At 44.2% G+C, this 9,853-nt stretch overlaps 2 protein-coding genes and 35 non-coding genes across 38 annotated transcripts in view; 36 read left to right on the forward strand and 1 right to left on the reverse strand.

Annotated features, from left to right (window-relative positions):
* Positions 1-9,853, forward strand: part of zbtb40 (zinc finger and BTB domain containing 40) — a 390,649-nt gene that overhangs the window by 183,793 nt on the left and 197,003 nt on the right. The window lies entirely within an intron of this gene.
* The window catches only part of fgd5a (FYVE, RhoGEF and PH domain containing 5a), an 89,758-nt gene that overhangs the window by 32,067 nt on the left and 47,838 nt on the right, over positions 1-9,853 (reverse strand). The window lies entirely within an intron of this gene.
* trnae-cuc (transfer RNA glutamic acid (anticodon CUC)) lies at positions 179-250 on the forward strand. The gene has a single exon. It is a non-coding gene; the product is annotated as a tRNA-Glu (tRNA).
* Positions 351-422, forward strand: trnae-cuc (transfer RNA glutamic acid (anticodon CUC)). The gene has a single exon. It is a non-coding gene; the product is annotated as a tRNA-Glu (tRNA).
* On the forward strand, positions 671-742 carry trnae-cuc (transfer RNA glutamic acid (anticodon CUC)). Its single transcript has one exon. It is a non-coding gene; the product is annotated as a tRNA-Glu (tRNA).
* trnae-uuc (transfer RNA glutamic acid (anticodon UUC)) lies at positions 843-914 on the forward strand. Its single transcript has one exon. It is a non-coding gene; the product is annotated as a tRNA-Glu (tRNA).
* Positions 1,164-1,235, forward strand: trnae-cuc (transfer RNA glutamic acid (anticodon CUC)). Its single transcript has one exon. It is a non-coding gene; the product is annotated as a tRNA-Glu (tRNA).
* trnae-cuc (transfer RNA glutamic acid (anticodon CUC)) lies at positions 1,603-1,674 on the forward strand. Its single transcript has one exon. It is a non-coding gene; the product is annotated as a tRNA-Glu (tRNA).
* Positions 1,775-1,846, forward strand: trnae-cuc (transfer RNA glutamic acid (anticodon CUC)). The gene has a single exon. It is a non-coding gene; the product is annotated as a tRNA-Glu (tRNA).
* On the forward strand, positions 1,946-2,017 carry trnae-cuc (transfer RNA glutamic acid (anticodon CUC)). The gene has a single exon. It is a non-coding gene; the product is annotated as a tRNA-Glu (tRNA).
* Positions 2,118-2,189, forward strand: trnae-cuc (transfer RNA glutamic acid (anticodon CUC)). The gene has a single exon. It is a non-coding gene; the product is annotated as a tRNA-Glu (tRNA).
* trnae-cuc (transfer RNA glutamic acid (anticodon CUC)) lies at positions 2,438-2,509 on the forward strand. The gene has a single exon. It is a non-coding gene; the product is annotated as a tRNA-Glu (tRNA).
* Positions 3,198-3,269, forward strand: trnae-uuc (transfer RNA glutamic acid (anticodon UUC)). The gene has a single exon. It is a non-coding gene; the product is annotated as a tRNA-Glu (tRNA).
* On the forward strand, positions 3,465-3,536 carry trnae-cuc (transfer RNA glutamic acid (anticodon CUC)). The gene has a single exon. It is a non-coding gene; the product is annotated as a tRNA-Glu (tRNA).
* On the forward strand, positions 3,637-3,708 carry trnae-uuc (transfer RNA glutamic acid (anticodon UUC)). Its single transcript has one exon. It is a non-coding gene; the product is annotated as a tRNA-Glu (tRNA).
* Positions 4,019-4,090, forward strand: trnae-cuc (transfer RNA glutamic acid (anticodon CUC)). Its single transcript has one exon. It is a non-coding gene; the product is annotated as a tRNA-Glu (tRNA).
* On the forward strand, positions 4,191-4,262 carry trnae-uuc (transfer RNA glutamic acid (anticodon UUC)). Its single transcript has one exon. It is a non-coding gene; the product is annotated as a tRNA-Glu (tRNA).
* trnae-cuc (transfer RNA glutamic acid (anticodon CUC)) lies at positions 4,512-4,583 on the forward strand. Its single transcript has one exon. It is a non-coding gene; the product is annotated as a tRNA-Glu (tRNA).
* trnae-uuc (transfer RNA glutamic acid (anticodon UUC)) lies at positions 4,684-4,755 on the forward strand. The gene has a single exon. It is a non-coding gene; the product is annotated as a tRNA-Glu (tRNA).
* Positions 5,005-5,076, forward strand: trnae-cuc (transfer RNA glutamic acid (anticodon CUC)). Its single transcript has one exon. It is a non-coding gene; the product is annotated as a tRNA-Glu (tRNA).
* trnae-uuc (transfer RNA glutamic acid (anticodon UUC)) lies at positions 5,177-5,248 on the forward strand. Its single transcript has one exon. It is a non-coding gene; the product is annotated as a tRNA-Glu (tRNA).
* Positions 5,444-5,515, forward strand: trnae-cuc (transfer RNA glutamic acid (anticodon CUC)). Its single transcript has one exon. It is a non-coding gene; the product is annotated as a tRNA-Glu (tRNA).
* On the forward strand, positions 5,616-5,687 carry trnae-uuc (transfer RNA glutamic acid (anticodon UUC)). The gene has a single exon. It is a non-coding gene; the product is annotated as a tRNA-Glu (tRNA).
* Positions 5,998-6,069, forward strand: trnae-cuc (transfer RNA glutamic acid (anticodon CUC)). Its single transcript has one exon. It is a non-coding gene; the product is annotated as a tRNA-Glu (tRNA).
* trnae-cuc (transfer RNA glutamic acid (anticodon CUC)) lies at positions 6,170-6,241 on the forward strand. The gene has a single exon. It is a non-coding gene; the product is annotated as a tRNA-Glu (tRNA).
* Positions 6,490-6,561, forward strand: trnae-cuc (transfer RNA glutamic acid (anticodon CUC)). Its single transcript has one exon. It is a non-coding gene; the product is annotated as a tRNA-Glu (tRNA).
* trnae-uuc (transfer RNA glutamic acid (anticodon UUC)) lies at positions 7,250-7,321 on the forward strand. Its single transcript has one exon. It is a non-coding gene; the product is annotated as a tRNA-Glu (tRNA).
* Positions 7,517-7,588, forward strand: trnae-cuc (transfer RNA glutamic acid (anticodon CUC)). The gene has a single exon. It is a non-coding gene; the product is annotated as a tRNA-Glu (tRNA).
* Positions 7,689-7,760, forward strand: trnae-uuc (transfer RNA glutamic acid (anticodon UUC)). The gene has a single exon. It is a non-coding gene; the product is annotated as a tRNA-Glu (tRNA).
* On the forward strand, positions 8,071-8,142 carry trnae-cuc (transfer RNA glutamic acid (anticodon CUC)). The gene has a single exon. It is a non-coding gene; the product is annotated as a tRNA-Glu (tRNA).
* trnae-uuc (transfer RNA glutamic acid (anticodon UUC)) lies at positions 8,243-8,314 on the forward strand. Its single transcript has one exon. It is a non-coding gene; the product is annotated as a tRNA-Glu (tRNA).
* On the forward strand, positions 8,564-8,635 carry trnae-cuc (transfer RNA glutamic acid (anticodon CUC)). The gene has a single exon. It is a non-coding gene; the product is annotated as a tRNA-Glu (tRNA).
* trnae-uuc (transfer RNA glutamic acid (anticodon UUC)) lies at positions 8,736-8,807 on the forward strand. The gene has a single exon. It is a non-coding gene; the product is annotated as a tRNA-Glu (tRNA).
* trnae-cuc (transfer RNA glutamic acid (anticodon CUC)) lies at positions 9,057-9,128 on the forward strand. Its single transcript has one exon. It is a non-coding gene; the product is annotated as a tRNA-Glu (tRNA).
* trnae-uuc (transfer RNA glutamic acid (anticodon UUC)) lies at positions 9,229-9,300 on the forward strand. The gene has a single exon. It is a non-coding gene; the product is annotated as a tRNA-Glu (tRNA).
* Positions 9,496-9,567, forward strand: trnae-cuc (transfer RNA glutamic acid (anticodon CUC)). The gene has a single exon. It is a non-coding gene; the product is annotated as a tRNA-Glu (tRNA).
* On the forward strand, positions 9,668-9,739 carry trnae-uuc (transfer RNA glutamic acid (anticodon UUC)). Its single transcript has one exon. It is a non-coding gene; the product is annotated as a tRNA-Glu (tRNA).

Raw genomic sequence — 9,853 nt, forward strand, 5'->3', positions numbered from 1 at the left:
GTCAGAGCATTAATTATGTTCTAGCTGTTGGAATCTGGCACTCTCGCTGCCCTGGCCCAGTTTTGATTCGCGGTCTGATTCTGCCACTTAAAACTTAACTGCATATCATTTTTGAAATTTAAAAATTCAGGCAATCGGAAACGCTTAGTGACTTTCTAACAAAGAAACATACACAGCATCCCTGATGGTCTAGTGGTTAGGATCCGGCGCTCTCACCGCCGTGGCCCGGGTTCGATTCCCGGTCAGGGAATCTGATTTTGCCACTTTAAACTTAATACATATCTCTTAAAAATGTAAACATTCAGTTAATTTGGTACATTTACTGACTTTCTGATAGCTAAACACAGTCATCCCTGATGGTCTAGTGGTTAGGATCCGGCGCTCTCACCGCCGTGGCCCGGGTTCGATTCCCGGTCTGGGAATCTGATTATGCTACTTGAAACTTAAGTGCAATTGGCTACACTCAGTGACTTTCTAACACCCAAAACTATCAGTCAGAGCATTAATGATGTTCTAGCTGTTGGAATCTGGCACTCTCACTGCCTTGGCCCAGTTCTGATTCGCAGTCTGATTCTGCCACTTAAAACTTAACTGCATACCATTTTTGAAATTTAAAATTCAGGCAATCGGAAACGCTTAGTGACTTTCTAACAAAGAAACAAACACAGCATCCCTGATGGTCTAGTGGTTAGGATCCGGCGCTCTCACCGCCGTGGCCCGGGTTCGATTCCCGGTCAGGGAATCTGATTTTGCCACTTTAAACTTAATACATATCTCTTAAAAATGTAAACATTCAGTTAATTGGATACACTTACTGACTTTCAAATACCTAAACACAGTCATCCCTGATGGTCTAGTGGTTAGGATCCGGCGCTTTCACCGCCGTGGCCTGGGTTCGATTCCCGGTCTGGGAATCTGATTATGCTACTTGAAACTTAAGTGCAATTGGCTACACTCAGTGACTTTCTAACACCCAAAACTATCAGTCAGAGCGTTAATGATGTTCTAGCTGTTGGAATCTGGCACTCTCGCTGCCCTGGCCCAGTTTTGATTCGCGGTCTGATTCTGCCACTTAAAACTTAACTGCATATCATTTTTGAAATGTAAAAATTCAGGCAATCGGAAACGCTTAGTGACTTTCTAACAAAGAAACATACACAGCATCCCTGATGGTCTAGTGGTTAGGATCCGGCGCTCTCACCGCCGTGGCCCGGGTTCCATTCCCGGTCAGGGTATCTGATTTTGCCACTTTAAACTTAATACATATCTCTTAAAAATGTAAACATTCAGTTAATTGGATACACTTACTGACTTTCAAATACCTAAACACAGTCATCCCTGATGGTCTAGCGGTTAGGATCCGGCGCTTTCACCGCCGTGGCCCTTGTTCGATTCCCGGTCTGGGAATCTGATTATGCTACTTGAAACTTAAGTGCAATTGGCTACACTCATTGGGATCTGGAGCTCTCACTGCCTTGGCCCAGTTCTGATTCGCGGTCTGATTCTGCCACTTAAAACTTAACTGCATATCATTTTTGAAATTTAAAAATTCAGGCAATCGGAAACGCTTAGTGACTTTCTAACAAAGAAACATACACAGCATCCCTGATGGTCTAGTGGTTAGGATCCGGCGCTCTCACCGCCGTGGCCCGGGTTCGATTCCCGGTCAGGGAATCTGATTTTGCCACTTTAAACTTAATACATATCTCTTAAAAATGTAAACATTCAGTTAATTTGGTACATTTACTGACTTTCTGATAGCTAAACACAGTCATCCCTGATGGTCTAGTGGTTAGGATCCGGCGCTCTCACCGCCGTGGCCCGGGTTCGATTCCCGGTCAGGGAATCTGATTTTGCCACTTTAAACTTAATACATATCTCTTAAAAATGTAAACATTCAGTTATTTGGATACACTTACTGACTTTCAAATACCTAAACACAGCATCCCTGATGGTCTAGTGGTTAGGATCCGGCGCTCTCACCGCCATGGCCCGGGTTCGATTCCCGGTCAGGGAATCTGATTTTGCCACTTTAAACTTAATACATATCTCTTAAAAATGTAAACATTCAGTTAATTTGGTACATTTACTGACTTTCTGATAGCTAAACACAGTCATCCCTGATGGTCTAGTGGTTAGGATCCGGCGCTCTCACCGCCGTGGCCCGGGTTCGATTCCCGGTCTGGGAATCTGATTATGCTACTTGAAACTTAAGTGCAATTGGCTACACTCAGTGACTTTCTAACACCCAAAACTATCAGTCAGAGCATTAATGATGTTCTAGCTGTTGGAATCTGGCGCTCTCACTGCCTTGGCCCAGTTCTGATTTGCAGTCTGATTCTGCCACTTAAAACTTAACTGCATACCATTTTTGAAATTTAAAATTCAGGCAATCGGAAACGCTTAGTGACTTTCTAACAAAGAAACATACACAGCATCCCTGATGGTCTAGTGGTTAGGATCCGGCGCTCTCACCGCCGTGGCCCGGGTTCGATTCCCGGTCAGGGAATCTGATTTTGCCACTTTAAACTTAATACATATCTCTTAAAAATGTAACCATTCAGTTAATTGGGTACATTTATTGACTTTCTGATAACTAAACACAGTCATCCCTGATGGTCTAGTGGTTAGGATCCGGCGCTTTCACCGCCGTGGCCCTTGTTCGATTCCCGGTCTGGGAATCTGATTATGCTACTTGAAACTTAAGTGCAATTGGCTACACTCATTGGGATCTGGAGCTCTCACTGCCTTGGCCCAGTTCTGATTCGCGGTGTGATTCTGCCACTTAAAACTTAACTGCATATCATTTTTGAAATTTAAAAATTCAGGCAATCGGAAACGCTTAGTGACTTTCTAACAAAGAAACATACACAGCATCCCTGATGGTCTAGTGGTTAGGATCCGGCGCTCTCACCGCCGTGGCCCGGGTTTGATTCCAGGTCTGGGAATCTGATTATGCTACTTGAAACTTAAGTGCAATTGGCTACACTCAGTGACTTTCTAACACCCAAAACTATCAGTCAGAGCATTAATGATGTTCTAGCTGTTGGAATCTGGCACTCTCGCTGCCCTGGCCCAGTTTTGATTTGCGGTCTGATTCTGCCACTTAAAACTTAACTGCATATCATTTTTGAAATTTAAAAATTCAGGCAATCGGAAACGCTTAGTGACTTTCTAACAAAGAAACATACACAGCATCCCTGATGGTCTAGTGGTTAGGATCCGGCGCTTTCACCGCCGTGGCCCGGGTTCGATTCCCGGTCTGGGAATCTGATTATGCTACTTGAAACTTAAGTGCAATTGGCTACACTCATTGGGATCTGGAGCTCTCGCTGCCTTGGCCCAGTTCTGATTCGCGGTCTGATTCTGCCACTTAAAACTTAACTGCATATCATTTTTGAAATTTAAAAATTCAGGCAATCGGAAACGCTTAGTGACTTTCTAACAAAGAAACATACACAGCATCCCTGATGGTCTAGTGGTTAGGATCCGGCGCTCTCACCGCCGTGGCCCGGGTTCGATTCCCGGTCAGGGAATCTGATTTTGCCACTTTAAACTTAATACATATCTCTTAAAAATGTAAACATTCAGTTAATTGGGTACATTTATTGACTTTCTGATAACTAAACACAGTCATCCCTGATGGTCTAGTGGTTAGGATCCGGCGCTTTCACCGCCGTGGCCGGGGTTCGATTCCCGGTCAGGGAATCTGATTTTGCCACTTTAAACTTAATACAACCCGGCCCGGGTTCGATTCCCGCTCTGGGAATCTGATTATGCTACTTGAAATTTAAGTGCAATTGGCTACACTCAGTGACTTTCTAACACCCAAAACTATCAGTCAGAGCATTAATGATGTTCTAGCTGTTGGAATCTGGCACTCTCGCTGCCCTGGCCCAGTTTTGATTCGCGGTCTGATTCTGCCACTTAAAACTTAACTGCATATCATTTTTGAAATTTAAAAATTCAGGCAATCGGAAACGCTTAGTGACTTTCTAACAAAGAAACATACACAGCATCCCTGATGGTCTAGTGGTTAGGATCCGGCGCTCTCACCGCCGTGGCCCGGGTTCGATTCCCGGTCAGGGAATCTGATTTTGCCACTTTAAACTTAATACATATCTCTTAAAAATGTAACCATTCAGTTAATTGGGTACATTTATTGACTTTCTGATAACTAAACACAGTCATCCCTGATGGTCTAGTGGTTAGGATCCGGCGCTTTCACCGCCGTGGCCCGGGTTCGATTCCCGGTCTGGGAATCTGATTATGCTACTTGAAACTTAAGTGCAATTGGCTACACTCAGTGACTTTCTAACACCCAAAACTATCAGTCAGAGCATTAATTATGTTCTAGCTGTTGGAATCTGGCACTCTCGCTGCCCTGGCCCAGTTTTGATTCGCGGTCTGATTCTGCCACTTAAAACTTAACTGCATATCATTTTTGAAATTTAAAAATTCAGGCAATCGGAAACGCTTAGTGACTTTCTAACAAAGAAACATACACAGCATCCCTGATGGTCTAGTGGTTAGGATCCGGCGCTCTCACCGCCGTGGCCCGGGTTCGATTCCCGGTCAGGGAATCTGATTTTGCCACTTTAAACTTAATACATATCTCTTAAAAATGTAAACATTCAGTTAATTTGGTACATTTACTGACTTTCTGATAGCTAAACACAGTCATCCCTGATGGTCTAGTGGTTAGGATCCGGCGCTTTCACCGCCGTGGCCTGGGTTCGATTCCCGGTCTGGGAATCTGATTATGCTACTTGAAACTTAAGTGCAATTGGCTACACTCAGTGACTTTCTAACACCCAAAACTATCAGTCAGAGTGTTAATGATGTTCTAGCTGTTGGAATCTGGCACTCTCGCTGCCCTGGCCCAGTTTTGATTCGCGGTCTGATTCTGCCACTTAAAACTTAACTGCATATCATTTTTGAAATGTAAAAATTCAGGCAATCGGAAACGCTTAGTGACTTTCTAACAAAGAAACATACACAGCATCCCTGATGGTCTAGTGTTTAGGATCCGGCGCTCTCACCGCCGTGGCCCGGGTTCGATTCCCGGTCAGGGAATCTGATTTTGCCACTTTAAACTTAATACATATCTCTTAAAAATGTAAACATTCAGTTAATTGGATACACTTACTGACTTTCAAATACCTAAACACAGTCATCCCTGATGGTCTAGTGGTTAGGATCCGGCGCTTTCACCGCCGTGGCCCGGGTTCGATTCCCGGTCTGGGAATCTGATTATGCTACTTGAAACTTAAGTGCAATTGGCTACACTCATTGGGATCTGGAGCTCTCGCTGCCTTGGCCCAGTTCTGATTCGCGGTCTGATTCTGCCACTTAAAACTTAACTGCATATCATTTTTGAAATTTAAAAATTCAGGCAATCGGAAACGCTTAGTGACTTTCTAACGAAGAAACATACACAGCATCCCTGATGGTCTAGTGGTTAGGATCCGGCGCTCTCACCGCCGTGGCCCGGGTTCGATTCCCGGTCAGGGAATCTGATTTTGCCACTTTAAACTTAATACATATCTCTTAAAAATGTAAACATTCAGTTAATTGGGTACATTTATTGACTTTCTGATAACTAAACACAGTCATCCCTGATGGTCTAGTGGTTAGGATCCGGCGCTTTCACTGCCGTGGCCGGGGTTCGATTCCCGGTCAGGGAATCTGATTTTGCCACTTTAAACTTAATACAACCCGGCCCGGGTTCGATTCCCGCTCTGGGAATCTGATTATGCTACTTGAAATTTAAGTGCAATTGGCTACACTCAGTGACTTTCTAACACCCAAAACTATCAGTCAGAGCATTAATGATGTTCTAGCTGTTGGAATCTGGCACTCTCGCTGCCCTGGCCCAGTTTTGATTCGCGGTCTGATTCTGCCACTTAAAACTTAACTGCATATCATTTTTGAAATTTAAAAATTCAGGCAATCGGAAACGATTAGTGACTTTCTAACAAAGAAACATACACAGCATCCCTGATGGTCTAGTGGTTAGGATCCGGCGCTCTCACCGCCGTGGCCCGGGTTCGATTCCCGGTCAGGGAATCTGATTTTGCCACTTTAAACTTAATACATATCTCTTAAAAATGTAAACATTCAGTTAATTTGGTACATTTACTGACTTTCTGATAGCTAAACACAGTCATCCCTGATGGTCTAGTGGTTAGGATCCGGCGCTCTCACCGCCGTGGCCCGGGTTCGATTCCCGGTCTGGGAATCTGATTATGCTACTTGAAACTTAAGTGCAATTGGCTACACTCAGTGACTTTCTAACACCCAAAACTATCAGTCAGAGCATTAATGATGTTCTAGCTGTTGGAATCTGGCGCTCTCACTGCCTTGGCCCAGTTCTGATTCGCAGTCTGATTCTGCCACTTAAAACTTAACTGCATACCATTTTTGAAATTTAAAATTCAGGCAATCGGAAACGCTTAGTGACTTTCTAACAAAGAAACAAACACAGCATCCCTGATGGTCTAGTGGTTAGGATCCGGCGCTCTCACCGCCGTGGCCCGGGTTCGATTCCCGGTCAGGGAATCTGATTTTGCCACTTTAAACTTAATACATATCTCTTAAAAATGTAAACATTCAGTTAATTGGATACACTTACTGACTTTCAAATACCTAAACACAGTCATCCCTGATGGTCTAGTGGTTAGGATCCGACGCTTTCACCGCCGTGGCCCTTGTTCGATTCCCGGTCTGGGAATCTGATTATGCTACTTGAAACTTAAGTGCAATTGGCTACACTCATTGGGATCTGGAGCTCTCACTGCCTTGGCCCAGTTCTGATTCGCGGTGTGATTCTGCCACTTAAAACTTAACTGCATATCATTTTTGAAATTTAAAAATTCAGGCAATCGGAAACGCTTAGTGACTTTCTAACAAAGAAACATACACAGCATCCCTGATGGTCTAGTGGTTAGGATCCGGCGCTCTCACCGCCGTGGCCCGGGTTTGATTCCAGGTCTGGGAATCTGATTATGCTACTTGAAACTTAAGTGCAATTGGCTACACTCAGTGACTTTCTAACACCCAAAACTATCAGTCAGAGCATTAATGATGTTCTAGCTGTTGGAATCTGGCACTCTCGCTGCCCTGGCCCAGTTTTGATTTGCGGTCTGATTCTGCCACTTAAAACTTAACTGCATATCATTTTTGAAATTTAAAAATTCAGGCAATCGGAAACGCTTAGTGACTTTCTAACAAAGAAACATACACAGCATCCCTGATGGTCTAGTGGTTAGGATCCGGCGCTTTCACCGCCGTGGCCCGGGTTCGATTCCCGGTCTGGGAATCTGATTATGCTACTTGAAACTTAAGTGCAATTGGCTACACTCATTGGGATCTGGAGCTCTCGCTGCCTTGGCCCAGTTCTGATTCGCGGTCTGATTCTGCCACTTAAAACTTAACTGCATATCATTTTTGAAATTTAAAAATTCAGGCAATCGGAAACGCTTAGTGACTTTCTAACAAAGAAACATACACAGCATCCCTGATGGTCTAGTGGTTAGGATCCGGCGCTCTCACCGCCGTGGCCCGGGTTCGATTCCCGGTCAGGGAATCTGATTTTGCCACTTTAAACTTAATACATATCTCTTAAAAATGTAAACATTCAGTTAATTGGGTACATTTATTGACTTTCTGATAACTAAACACAGTCATCCCTGATGGTCTAGTGGTTAGGATCCGGCGCTTTCACCGCCGTGGCCGGGGTTCGATTCCCGGTCAGGGAATCTGATTTTGCCACTTTAAACTTAATACAACCCGGCCCGGGTTCGATTCCCGCTCTGGGAATCTGATTATGCTACTTGAAATTTAAGTGCAATTGGCTACACTCAGTGACTTTCTAACACCCAAAACTATCAGTCAGAGCATTAATGATGTTCTAGCTGTTGGAATCTGGCACTCTCGCTGCCCTGGCCCAGTTTTGATTCGCGGTCTGATTCTGCCACTTAAAACTTAACTGCATATCATTTTTGAAATTTAAAAATTCAGGCAATCGGAAACGCTTAGTGACTTTCTAACAAAGAAACATACACAGCATCCCTGATGGTCTAGTGGTTAGGATCCGGCGCTCTCACCGCCGTGGCCCGGGTTCGATTCCCGGTCAGGGAATCTGATTTTGCCACTTTAAACTTAATACATATCTCTTAAAAATGTAACCATTCAGTTAATTGGGTACATTTATTGACTTTCTGATAACTAAACACAGTCATCCCTGATGGTCTAGTGGTTAGGATCCGGCGCTTTCACCGCCGTGGCCCGGGTTCGATTCCCGGTCTGGGAATCTGATTATGCTACTTGAAACTTAAGTGCAATTGGCTACACTCAGTGACTTTCTAACACCCAAAACTATCAGTCAGAGCATTAATTATGTTCTAGCTGTTGGAATCTGGCACTCTCGCTGCCCTGGCCCAGTTTTGATTCGCGGTCTGATTCTGCCACTTAAAACTTAACTGCATATCATTTTTGAAATTTAAAAATTCAGGCAATCGGAAACGCTTAGTGACTTTCTAACAAAGAAACATACACAGCATCCCTGATGGTCTAGTGGTTAGGATCCGGCGCTCTCACCGCCGTGGCCCGGGTTCGATTCCCGGTCAGGGAATCTGATTTTGCCACTTTAAACTTAATACATATCTCTTAAAAATGTAAACATTCAGTTAATTGGATACACTTACTGACTTTCAAATACCTAAACACAGTCATCCCTGATGGTCTAGTGGTTAGGATCCGGCGCTTTCACCGCCGTGGCCTGGGTTCGATTCCCGGTCTGGGAATCTGATTATGCTACTTGAAACTTAAGTGCAATTGGCTACACTCAGTGACTTTCTAACACCCAAAACTATCAGTCAGAGCGTTAATGATGTTCTAGCTGTTGGAATCTGGCACTCTCGCTGCCCTGGCCCAGTTTTGATTCGCGGTCTGATTCTGCCACTTAAAACTTAACTGCATATCATTTTTGAAATGTAAAAATTCAGGCAATCGGAAACGCTTAGTGACTTTCTAACAAAGAAACATACACAGCATCCCTGATGGTCTAGTGGTTAGGATCCGGCGCTCTCACCGCCGTGGCCCAGGTTCGATTCCCGGTCAGGGAATCTGATTTTGCCACTTTAAACTTAATACATATCTCTTAAAAATGTAAACATTCAGTTAATTGGATACACTTACTGACTTTCAAATACCTAAACACAGTCATCCCTGATGGTCTAGTGGTTAGGATCCGGCGCTTTCACCGCCGTGGCCCGGGTTCGATTCCCGGTCTGGGAATCTGATTATGCTACTTGAAACTTAAGTGCAATTGGCTACACTCATTGGGATCTGGAGCTCTCGCTGCCTTGGCCCAGTTCTGATTCGCGGTCTGATTCTGCCACTTAAAACTTAACTGCATATCATTTTTGAAATTTAAAAATTCAGGCAATCGGAAACGCTTAGTGACTTTCTAACGAAGAAACATACACAGCATCCCTGATGGTCTAGTGGTTAGGATCCGGCGCTCTCACCGCCGTGGCCCGGGTTCGATTCCCGGTCAGGGAATCTGATTTTGCCACTTTAAACTTAATACATATCTCTTAAAAATGTAAACATTCAGTTAATTGGGTACATTTATTGACTTTCTGATAACTAAACACAGTCATCCCTGATGGTCTAGTGGTTAGGATCCGGCGCTTTCACTGCCGTGGCCGGGGTTCGATTCCCGGTCAGGGAATCTGATTTTGCCACTTTAAACTTAATACAACCCGGCCCGGGTTCGATTCCCGCTCTGGGAATCTGATTATGCTACTTGAAATTTAAGTGCAATTGGCTACACTCAGTGACTTTC

The sequence above is a fragment of the Callionymus lyra genome, chromosome 10 (genome assembly GCF_982586985.1).
Source record: "Callionymus lyra chromosome 10, fCalLyr1.hap1.1, whole genome shotgun sequence".
NCBI lineage: Eukaryota > Metazoa > Chordata > Actinopteri > Syngnathiformes > Callionymidae > Callionymus > Callionymus lyra.